We start from the raw sequence: 12,357 nt of genomic DNA, 5'->3' as shown, positions 1-12,357 counted from the left end.
CAGCTTGGATTTGGCATTGCTGTGGCTGTGGTGTAAGCCAGTGGTTGCAGCTCCGATTCAACCCCTAGCCTGGGAACCTCCATATGCCGTGGGTGCAGCCCTAAAAAGACAAAAAAAAAAAAAAAAAAATCATTCTTTGTCAGATTAAAGTCCTGAGAATAAAATATGAAACTCAAAATTGTATAAGAACACACAAAATAACACTCTTAGGATTTTATTTTATTTTATTTTGCTTTTTAGGGCCACACCCACGGCATATGGAAGTTCCCAGGCTAGGGGTTGAATCTGACCTGTAGCCGCCAGCCTACACCACAGCCAAAGCAACACTAGATCCGCACCGCATCTGCAACCTACACCACAGCTCACAGCAACGCCGTATCCTTAACCCACTGAGCAAGGCCAGGCATCAAACCTGCATCCTCATGGATACTAGTCAGACTCATTTCTGCTGAGCCACAATGGGAACCCCAACAGTTTTAGGATTTTTTTTTTTTTTTTTTAGGCAAGAAATAGATTTATTAGGATAGGACGCTTGGGAGAAATGCAAGTGGCAGGCAAGGAAGCTCTGCTCCAAGGATCTGGTGTGCTACAGTTTTATCCTCCAAGGGGAGTAGGGGCTGGAAAAGCCCGCCTCTTCCTTTCTCCAGTTTTAGGATTTTAACCTGAAAATTTTAGGAAAATAAAAATTTTAGGAAAATAACCTGAAAAGCAAACAACATGAAGGAAAATAATAGTAAATCTGACTACTCTAAAAATAAAACATCCTTCCAGAAACGAAATAAAGCACCATGGACACTATAAAAATGTGAGATGCAGCCACAGACTGGAATGGCACAGGACTGACAGCATTATGGCAACAATGAGATGGCAACAATGAATGCCTTAAGGAATTCATTGACGTTTCCCTTTGAACACCATTTAACAATTTTGAAATTTTCCACCGTCCTGAAAACTGAGTCTTCTCTCTATTCATTTGAATTCAACTAATTTTTTTTAATTTGGGGACAATTTGGGATTTACCAAAAGAAAAAAAAAAGGTGCTAAAATGATTACAGAGAATTTACACGTACCCTTTACCTCGTTTGCCCTAACGACGACATCTTACTTAATGACGGGACATCTGTCAAAACCAAGTGACTAACGTAAGTACAATACTAGGAACTAAACGAAATTTGGTTCAGATTCCTACACTTTTTCCTTTCTTCTCTGCCAGAATCCAATCCCAGATACCGCAGCAATGAGTCATCCTGCCTTCTTAGCCTTCTCTGGTCTATTCCGATAACTTAGTTGAACTTTGTTTTTGAGGACCTGGCAATTTTTCTGGTCAGGTGTTTCACAGGCTGTTCCTCACCTTGGGTTTGGCTGATGTGTTTTCATGATTAGACTGGGGCCCTCCAACTGCGGGAAGAGGAGCACACAGAGGAAGTATTTTTCTCATTGCACCCTGTCCCGGTACATGGCATTGAGAACACTGACCACTTGCCTAAGGTGGTATCTGCCAGATTTGTCCATTCTCTCGAGTCACGATTTTTCCTTGGTCTATCCTCTAGTGCCCTAGGGTGTCGTTGTTGCTGTTTTCTGTACCTGAACAATGGAATTTAGAAACCCATATCTGGGGCACTGGGTTATTCAGTTGTCGGGTGTCCCTGGTTCCAGACCCTGTCAGTAGTCAGAGCTAGAAAATAAATGTATGCATGTTAATTCATGTGTGTAAACACAGATATAACTACTTCTATATTCTCTCTCAACAGATGTTAAAATGGGAGTTCCCTGGTGGCTTGGTGGGAACCAGCGTTGTCATTACTGTGGCGCAGGTTTGATCCCTGGGCCAGGAACTTTTGCATGCTTGGGCATGGCCAAAGAAACAAGTCAAAACAAAACAAAAACAAGAGATGCTAAACATGAGTTCATACTGTCTCCGACGATAGAGTCATACAAGGGTCATGCTAGAAAACCCCTGATTATTTGCCTTTTTTTCTAACAATAAGAAACCTGACTCCCATTTTATATAATTTATTTACTTATTCGTTCAACTCAAGTATACACATAAAGTAGTTTTGGAATTGTCAACATATACACCTGTGAAAATAATCTGACCTACTGGAGTGGCAGCTTTCTGTAGTTTTTACATACATCTACTCAGATTCATGGCCCCTTCCCTGACCCCTCACACATTCCTGAAGCATCTGTGTCCATTCTGGGAGAGGACGCCCTGCAGGGGAGATGTCGCTCCTGGCCCAGGCTTGGCCATCTGAGCCAACTTACAAGCAGTGGCAGGAATAAAGGCATTGCCTGATGGCTTCACCCCCTCTAACCTATCCAGACCCCCCAATTTCAACCTTCCAATGAACAGGTCCTTACATTTAAAACTCTCCGAATAAGAGCGCCTGACAAAGAACTAGGAATCTGAGTGGGCATAGGTGTGGTTAAGATGCAGAGTGGAGGCTGCAAAATCCAGCTGTCTGAGACCTTATTCCCCATGAAGTTCAACGATCAACCTTGGATGCAAAGGAGGATTCGGAGAAAAAAGCCCCTGGGGGACACATGGCAAACCTGGCACAGATATGGGGACAAAATGGGCACAGGGAGATTTTCTGTGGCTACCAAAATGTTTTAAAATATTTGTGTAGGAGTTCCCGTCCTGGCACAGTGGTTAACAAATCCGATTAAGAACCATGCGGTTGCGGGTTCGATCCCTGCCCTTGCTCAGTGGGTTAACGATCCAGCGTTGCCATGAGCTGTGGTGTAGGTCGTAGATGCAGGTCGGATCCTGCGTTGCTGTGGCTCTGGCGTAGGCCAGCAGCTACAGCTCCGATTAGACCCCTAGCCTGGGAAGCTCCATATGCCGCGGGAGCGGCCCAAGAAATGGCAAAAAGACAAAAAAAATAAAAAATAAAAAAATAAAAATAAAATATTTGTGTATATTTAGATAATATCTATTTTCTAGCTTAATAGGGTGAGTGCCTAAAGGAAATGAAATTTATCAGTAGCACAGGCCACAGAAAGCATGCAAAAAACACCAACTATAAAAGACAAAATTTTAAAAAAGAGAGACAAAATGACAAAGTGTGCATCACTAAAACATTACAACCTCCACTGTTCAAAAGCTGTAAATCCAAAAAAATAAAAAAAAAGAAGAAGAAGAAGAAAGAATAAGCCTCAGGGAGCTATACACAAAACACATATATCAAACAACCTCTCTCCAAAATAAATTAACAAGAAATTCCCGTTGCGGCTCAGTGGTTAACAAACCTGACTAACATCCATGAGGACACAGGTTCAATCCCTGGCCCTGCTCAGTGCATTGAGGATCTGATGTTGCTGTGGCTGTGGTATAGGCCAGTGGCTAGAGCTCTGATTTGACCTCTAGCCTGGGAACCTCCATATGCCACAGGTGCGGCCCTAAAAAAAAAGCAAAAACTGAAAACACATTAACGAAAAAAAAAGAAGCAGGATCGTGCTAGCAGAGGAATAAGACGTGGTGCTCACCTTCTCCCACAAACACATCAAGAAAAAAAGAAATTTACCATTCAATAATAAAAGCATAAAGAAACAGTACAAATGAGCAAAGCATTGAATAGATATTTTATAAAACCTGATACATGAATGACTAATAGTCCCTAACAATATTTACTCAAAAAATATATGTAAAACTTCTATAAGATACCACTTCATATCCACTGCAGTTGCTAAAATTAGTAAGATTGATAAAAGACAAGGATTTGAAATACCTGGAAGTCTTCTAAATTGCCCTGGGGAATATAAAATCTTACAAACAATTTGGAAAAAGCCCAACAGTTTCTTATGAAGTTAATGATAAAATTATCATATGATCAACAGATTACAGCCTTAGAATTTACACAAATAATGAAAATATACAACAAAGAGACTGGTAAGGATTGACTATAACAGCTCTACTCATAATGGCCAAAATCTTGAGGAAAACCACCTTTCCATTAGAAACTGAATGGACAAATTTGGCTTTACTATACGACATTACAGTAACTAGTAAGAAGGGGAATGAACTATTAGTACAGGCAGCGACATGACTAAACCTTAAAAGTATTGTGCTAGAATTCCCCGGTGGCCTAGTGGCTAAGGATCTGGGGTTGTCACTGCTGTGACATGAGTTCAATCCCTGGCCCAGGAACTTCTGCATGCCACAGGTGCAGCCAAAAAAAAAGAATAAAAAAAAAAGGTATTGTATAAAGAGGAGGAAGTCATTTACCAAAGAGATTACATAGAATATTAACTTATTTATATTAACTTCTAGAATGTGAAAAATTAATACTTATAGAAATTAGGTCAATGTTTATCAGAAGCTAGTTTGGGTAAACGATTAAATCTATATGGATATGAGTATTTATGCTCTTGTTTTAGGTCTTTTTTTTTTTTTAATACCGTGCCTGTGGCATGTGGAAGTTCCTGGGCTAGGAGCTACAGTGGAGGCCTATGCCACAGCTACGGCAACGGCAGATCTGGGCCACATCTGTGACCTACACTGCAACTTATGGCAGTGCGGGATCCTTAACCCACTGAGCAAAGCCAGGGATCAAACCCGCATCCTCACAGAGACTGCATCAGGTTTTGAACCTGCGGAGCGACAATGGAAACTCCTGTTTTATAGCTTTACTGAGGTATAGTTACATAGTAGACTTATTTATTAAAGCTCTTTAGACTGTGAGATTGAAATGCATGTTGCGTTGTGTGTTCATTTCTCTCACAAATTTGATTAAACTGGTAACTACCATTTTATTACTTCTTGTGATTCCATGGGCTGTGGCTGGGGGGATCTTCCCCTCCGAGTGATGCCACCCAAGGCTACAGATAACCGCAGATGGAAATGAGCTAGAGCATCCATTTGTCACATGGCCCATGAGTCTGTATATTGTTAAGGGCTGAACTGTGTTCCTCTAAAATTCCTGTGTTGAATCCTAACCTCTAGGATTTCAGAATGTATATTTAGAGAGAGGGTCTTTGGAGAATTAAGGTAAAATGAGGTCATTAGAGTGGGCCCGAACCCAACATAACTGGCATTTTTATTTATTTATTTTTTTAAAAAGGAGATTTGGACACAAGGAGGCACAGAGGGACGATCAGGTGACGATACAAGAAGACAACGATGCGCAAGCCAAGGAGACAGGACCTCGGAAGAAACCAACTCTGCTAACAGCTCGATCTTGAACTCTTGGCCTCTACAATCCTGAGAAAGTAAATTTCTGCAGTTTAAGCTCCCCAGTCAGTGGGACTTTGCAAACTAAGACATCCATCTTTTAACTTCAGGTCACTTGTCTTGCCCTAGAAACAAGGTGACCAGGAGCAGTGCCTTGCCTTCTCTAAATTGGGAGAATTTTTCTCTCGCCTCCATAAGATCTCCCTTGTGTGAGCACATTTCACGGCAGCCATGCACTTCCGGCTTGCATCAACATACAAGCCCATCCATCTCTTAACCAGTCTGGACCTGCCTTTGTTCATCAGGTTGTCAAGTTGTGAGTGAAGACAAAGGCTTTGGTGCAATTCTATCGGAAGACATGGGTTCTGGGCTACCTGCTTTTTGCACCTGTTCTGGCCCTCAAAATCTGTTCATGCTCAATCTTGGGGGCAGCACACCCACCATTCTTTCTATCTATCTATCTTAATTTATTTATTTTTGCTTTTTAGGGCCCCACTCTCGGCATATGGAAGTTCCCAGGCTAGGGGGTGAATCGAAGCTACAACTGCTGGCCTATGCCACAGCCACAGCAATACAAGATCCCCAACCCACTGAGCGAGGACAGGGTTCGAACCCACATCCTCAAGGATACTAGTCAGATTCATCTCCACTGCGCCACAGCAGGAACTCCATCATTTGATACATTTTCAATGAGATGGCTTGAACTTCTAACTTTGAGATCTGACCAAACCCATTTCTGGCCAGATGGCACTTGGATCTGTCTGTACCATGGTACAGCAGTCTCCTGTATTTCTGTATTTCTAAGGGTCATGCTGAGAATTTAAACACAAGCATATTAGGGATCTTAACTCATTCTTCCTTTAGGATGTTAACAGTGGTACTAATTTCTGCCATTACACCCAAATTATAGTATTGCTTTATTACCTTGGCCAGGATTCTTCTACCTGGTTTTACTAATAAAGACAGCTTTTTTTTTTTTTTTTTTTTTGTCTTTTTGCCATTTCTAGGGCCGCTCTCGTGGCATATGGAAGTTCCCAGGCTAGGGGTCCAATCGGAGCTGTAGCCACCAGCCCACAGAGCCACAGAAACACAGAATCCGAGCCGCGTTCGGCAACGCCGGATCCTTAACCCACTGAGCAAGGCCAGGGATTGAACCCGCAACCTCATGGTTCCTAGTCAGATTCGTTAACCACTGAGCCACGATGGGAACTCCAAGACAGCTCTTTTAACAGAGGTAAAAAGCGCAGTGCAGTGGTTATGCCAACCACCACTTATATGTACCCTAGTTACATGTTTGGAGACCGAGGTCTAAGTCATTGACTTAGATGTGATGTTTTATTTATTCATTTATTTATTTAATTCTATTTATTTATTTATTTATTTTGTCTTTTTGCCATTTCTTGGGCCACTCCCGCGGCATATGGAGATTCCCAGGCTAAGGGTCCAATCGGAGCTGTAGCTGCCGGCCTACGCCAGAGCCACAGCAACGCAGGATCCGAGCAGAGTCTGCAACCTACACCACAGTTCACAGCAACACCAGATCCTTAACCCACTGAGCAAGTTCAGGGATCGAACCCGAAACCTCATGGTTCCTAGTCAGATTCGTTAACCACTGCGCCACGACGGGAATTCCTAGATGTGATGTTTTAAAGGCCAGGACTCCATTAAGTACCTGGATCCTGTATGATCCCAATCAAACAGGGATTCCTAACGACACTTGGATGCTCCAGGTATCAAAGTCAATGCTGACCTGAATCCTACAGTCTTTCAAATGCTTATTCTCCTTGCCCCAGTGTATAAATAAAAAGGCATTAAGTCCTGCTGAGGAAAGACTGGCGAAATCATTATCATATAAACTCACCCTGGTATTGGATGGTCCTCGTGGCTGTGGGCCAATCTTCTGCATTCAAATCCAGGTACAGATACTGGCTCAGCTCTGGTGTGGCCTCTGGATCATTGTCAAGAAAAGGCAAAATAAGGAAGAGAAGACCAATTCTGTGGATCATGAGGTGACTGGGAATCTGGTATCTTAAGACTTTTGAGTGCATCAACCCAGATGCCCCATCCCTAGTGTCTGAGGTCCAAGGCAGTGGAGTCTGGAGACCCAAGGATTATGCTGGCCTGAGTTCAGGATATTCAAAGATTCATTCATGTGTTTGAGCTGTTCGTGTCATTGTATCTGTTCTTGGCCCCATATCCCCTTTCACTGTTACCTCTTTTGCTACATAAACAGCAATCAGAAGGTAAGAGCAATCTCCGGGAAAACTCAGGAACTGGATGTGAATGGATTCTGGGGCACACTTTTTTATTTTCATTTTTTATTTGTTGCTCTTTACAGCCACACCTGCAGCATATGGAAGTTCCCAGGCTAGGGCTGGAATCGGAGCTGCAGCTGCCAGTCTACACCACAGCCACAGCAATGCCGGATCTGAGCCTCGTCTGCTACCTACACCACAGCTCACGGCAACGCCACACCTGCAGCATATGGAAGTTCCCAGGCTAGGGCTGGAATCGGAGCTGCAGCTGCCAGTCTACACCACAGCCACAGCAACGCTGGATCTGAGCCTCGTCTGCTACCTACACCACAGCTCACGGCAACGCCAGATCCTTAACCCACTGATCGAGGTCAGGGATTGAACCCAAGTCCTCATGGATACTGGTCGGATTCATTTCTGCTGCAGCACAATGGGAACTCCTGGGGCACACTTTTTAAAATTAATTTTTTAAATGTACACGAGATAGTATATTTTATGCCATGTTTCCCTGTAGTTTCGAGTGTTGAAATGTTCTCAGTAAGTCATATTTTATGTACCAACAAGAAGAGCTTTAATGGTAGAAAAAAATAAAAAAATGTCCTGTTCTGGTCAGAGTGTAAGTTAATTACCCGAGGCCTCAATTTCCCAATGGCACTAATTTACTCCGAAATAGCTGTTACCGTGGGCCTAACGTCACTGAAGGGAGGATTATATGAGATGCTAACAGGGTTAAAACGTACACTTCTCTCAGGTGGGTGGAAGCAGAGAGCCTGCGACTACTGGATGCCGGGAGGAAGGAAGCCAGTGCTCATGCTCCATGTCTGGTCGAAGGGAACAGCCCCCGGCTGATGTGGAGCCCAGTCCCACCCCTCCAAGAAGAGTCCTGATGTGCACCCCCCGCCTTGCAGACAGAACCCCCTCCTGTATTCTTATTATGAGACGAGGGTTATGGTTTTGTGTGTGTGTGTGTGTGTCTTTTCTAGGGCCACACCCGTGGCATGTGGAGGTTCCCAGGCGAGGGGTCTAATCAGAGCTGAAGCCGCCGGCCCACACCACAGCCACAGTAACACGGGATCCTTAACCCACTGAGCGAGGCCAGGGATCAAACCCTCAACCTCATGGTTCCTAGTCAGATTCGTTAACCACTGAGCCATGACAGGAACTCCACATGGTTATGTTTTTTAAGGGAAAAAAAAATAATACCACAAGAGCAAGTACCCTTCTCAAGAAATCCTGTCCGTGGTAACTTCGATGCCTGAACTCACGTGGTTCAGGTGGTCTCTACCAGGCCTTCCCCAGTGTAAAGCCACTTTTTCTTTCCCCTTTCTATACCCCACCATTGGGAAGGGAATCATGCGTCCAGCCCACACCCCAGGGGAGGGAAAGTAATTGTAATCCATCCGAGTCGTTCTACAAGGAAGTTCGACCTGCTGTCACCCCATCTATTTATGCATTCAATGATTCATTCACATTATTATGGACTCAGGGGTATTTACGTCGTTTCTTGGGTCTTATAATCCAGTACTGATATGATTTATTGCTCCAGCTTTGCTCATTGGGAGCCATTTCAGGTTGGCTTCTGTACCCATGTGCAAAGTTTCTATTCTTTTTAAATCAGAGAATGGGGAGTTTCCGTCATGGCACAGCGGAAGTGAATCTCACTAGGAACCATGAGGTTGTGGATTCAATCCCTCGGCCTCGATCAGCAGGTTAAGGATCAGGCGTTGCCGTGAGCTATGGTGTAGGTCGTAGACTTGGCTTGGATCCCACATTGCTGTGGCTCTGGTGTAGGCCGGTGGCTACAGCTCCGATTGGACCCCTCACCTGGGAACCTCCATGTGCCGAGGGTGCAGCCCTACAAAAAAAAAAAAAAAAAAAAAAAAAAAAAAAAAAGATAAAAATCAGAGAATGGTATTTAAAAACCAGTATTTGGAGGAGTAATGTCAGCAAAATGGCAGTTCCCAGCTCCTGTCTCCTTCAGAGACACGTCAAAAAATAGAAATAAGAATTCTGTAAAACAGTCAACAAGTTACAGCATCCAAGCCAATGCTGAATCAAGAAAAAAAATGAGACTTCAAAGTTGTAGAAAAGCTTCTGTCCTTTTTTTTTAGGGCCGCACCCACAGCATATGGAGGTTCCCAGGCTAGTGGTCGAATCAGAGCTGTTGCTGCCGGCCTACACCACAGTAACACCAGATCCAAGCCATGTCTGCAACCTATACCAGAGCACACGGCAACGCCAGATCATTAACCCAGTGAGCAAGGCCAGGGATCAAACCCACAACCTCATGGTTCCTAGTCGGATTTGTTTCCGCTGGGCCACGACGGGAACTCCAAGGAAGTATTTCTTTGGGAAGTCAGAACATATATAGGAGAGTCAAAAACTTAGGCCCAGGACAAGTCTCCTGCTCAGCAAAGACTTGAGAGGATCCCAAGTTTTCATCTGGGAATGAACCAGAGCAAGCACAGTCTGTGTGGAGCTGGTCAGCTCAGAGTGGGCTGTATTTGGGGCAGGATTCTATTAACTACCTGGACCTCATGTCCCAATCAAACAGGAATACATGCCGACACTTGTTTCTCTGGAGAGCAACGTGAACTCAGCCCTGTGCCCAGGAGTGCCTGAAATGCTCGGCTAATCTCCTCGTCACAGCGTATAGTTACCCAACAGTCCACAGTCCCAGGGAGGAAGCGGGGAAACATCTACTGTGTAAGCTGAGCATAGTGTGAGAGGGCCTCCCCTGCTGTAGACCAACCTTCTCCAGCGTTCAGTGGGTTCCCAGCGAAGGCCCTGGCTCTGCACTGGGGAAGGGTTCAGTGCGACAGCTTCCCTCAGCCTCCCACCCATCTTTTACTTCATTTGATGATACAGGTTGAGAGCTACCGTGTTGGCTGCCCTTCTGTTCTGCTGGAGGGGCACTCTTTTCTCCTACGTACCCCGGTTGCTTTCAGCCATTCAGGGCCCTCTGGCTTCCACTGGGCTTCCAACCCCAGCTTGTATCTCATGAAGATAAATGTCAACGGGCCTTTGACAGTTAAGCCCCACCCTCTAGTACCTAGAGTCTTGGTTATCTTTTGTTATCCAGGATTTGATCACCAAAGTGAAAAAAGGATATGGGTGGCAAGCCTGATTAAATATGAAAGGAAAGTCATAGTTTAGCTTGTAATCTTACACCAATGTCAATTTCATAGTTTTGATAAATGTACCATGGTTATATACCATGTATTTTCTATACTTCCTTTGGGGAAATCAGATGAAAGGTAGATAGGAATTCTCCAGGGTACACTTCCAAAACTAAAGCTCATTTAAAAAGTTAAAGTATAGGAGTTCCCATCGTGGCTCAGCGGTAATGAGCCCAACTAGTAATCATGAGGATGTGTGTTCAATCCCTGGCCTCACTCAGTGGGTTAAGGATCCAGCACTGCCATGAGCTGTGGTGTAGGATGCAGACACAGATTCTGAGTTTCTGTGGCTATGGTGTAGGTCAGCAGCTGCAGCTCCAATTCCACCCCTAGCCTGGAAACTTCCATGTTCTGTGGGCGTGACCCTAAAAATACAAAAAAAAAAAAAAAAGTTAAAGTGTAAAAACAAAATTATGAAAAGGCCCCTTTTAAGAATAAACAAAATCAAGCAAGAGTCTAGGGGCAGGTGGAGCTGGTGACATGTAAAAAGTAACCTAAGAAAAATGACTCCAGTTCGTTTGTAACATATCATCAGTCTGTATTTCTCACAAGAATATGCCCAAAAGTTGAAAATAAAATACAGTTGACTATTTATCCCTTAGGATCTTGAGAGCCCTGCAGAAACTTTGGGCAGTGTCTCAGCCAAGACTGTCAAAGCACTTTAGACCAGGGGGCTCGGCAAGGTATTCGCTATTCGCTCATCCACAGCATCTAGATGCAGATACCTTTGTGTTTAATCTATTTTGAATTTGTTGAACTTTTTTTTTTTGGTCTTTTTCAGGGTTGCACATGTGGCATATGGAAGTTCCCAGGCTAAGGGTTAAATGAGAGCTGCAGCTGCTGGCCTACACCACAGCCACAGCCTCACGGCCTCCAAGCTGCATCTGTGACCTACACTGCAGTTCACGGCAATGCCGGATCCTTAACCCACTGAGTGAGGCCAGGGATCAAATCCACATCCTCATAGAAACTAGTTGGGTTCGTCATCACTGAACCACAGTGGAAGCTCCTGAATTTGGTGACCTTCTTAAATGAACATATTAGCATTTTTCCTCTAACTTGAGAGGCTTTCAATCATTAACTTTCTGTGATCCTTCCTTCCTCCCTCCCATTCTCCCTCCCTCCTCTGAGACCAGCACTGCATGTTTAATGTAATATGTTAAATGGTTTCCCAAGGGTCTCTTAGGATTCCCTTCTTTTTCTTTTTTTTGCTATTTCTTGGGCTGCTCCTGCGGCATATGGAGATTCCCAGGCTAGGGGTCCAATCGGAGCGTAGCCACCGGCCTACGCCAGAGCCACAGCAACGCGGGATCCGAGCCGCGTCTGCAACCTACACCACAGCTCACGGCAACGCCGCAACGCGGGATCGTTAACCCGCTGAGCAAGGGCAGGGACCGAACCCGCAACCTCATGGTTCCTAGTCGGATTCGTTAACCACTGCGCCACGACGGGAACGCCAGGATTCCCTTATTTTTCTACATTCCTTTGTCTTTATGTCCCTCAACTGAACAATCTATATTGATCTACCTTCATTTTTGCGTATTCTTTCTTCCGCTAGCTCATATCCACAGTTGAACCTCTCTAGTAAGTTACCCATACCAGTTATTGGACTTACTTAACTCCTGATATTCCTACTAGGTTATATGTATGATTTCAGTGTATTTATGCATGTTATCTATTTTATGTGTCATGTAATTGTATTTTCTTTAATTCTATAGTTTTGTTTTGTTTGGCTGTGTTTGACCCAGGA

At 44.2% G+C, this 12,357-nt stretch overlaps 1 protein-coding gene across 16 annotated transcripts in view; it reads right to left on the bottom strand.

The window, feature by feature from the left end:
- LOC146402199 (uncharacterized) overlaps window positions 1–12,357 on the bottom strand; it is an 87,227-nt gene that overhangs the window by 53,234 nt on the left and 21,636 nt on the right. For 10 of the 16 annotated variants that reach the window (XR_014805409.1, XR_014805410.1, XR_014805411.1 and 7 more), the window contains one exon: window positions 7,035–7,121. The gene's annotated coding sequence lies outside the window, so the exon portion shown is untranslated. Of the gene's footprint in view, window positions 1–198; window positions 663–1,351; window positions 1,676–7,034; window positions 7,122–12,357 lie in introns of those variants that run through there. The other 6 variants (XR_014805420.1, XR_014805414.1, XR_014805421.1 and 3 more) reach the window with 3 other exon arrangements.

This window comes from Sus scrofa, chromosome 6, assembly GCF_054392235.1.
Source record: "Sus scrofa isolate SSC_HxYL_T2T_F1_AM1 chromosome 6, Sscrofa_HxYL_maternal_Yorkshire_Landrace_v2.0, whole genome shotgun sequence".
Taxonomy (NCBI): Eukaryota; Metazoa; Chordata; class Mammalia; order Artiodactyla; family Suidae; genus Sus; species Sus scrofa.
This window is presented reverse-complemented; position numbering and strand designations above follow the sequence as displayed.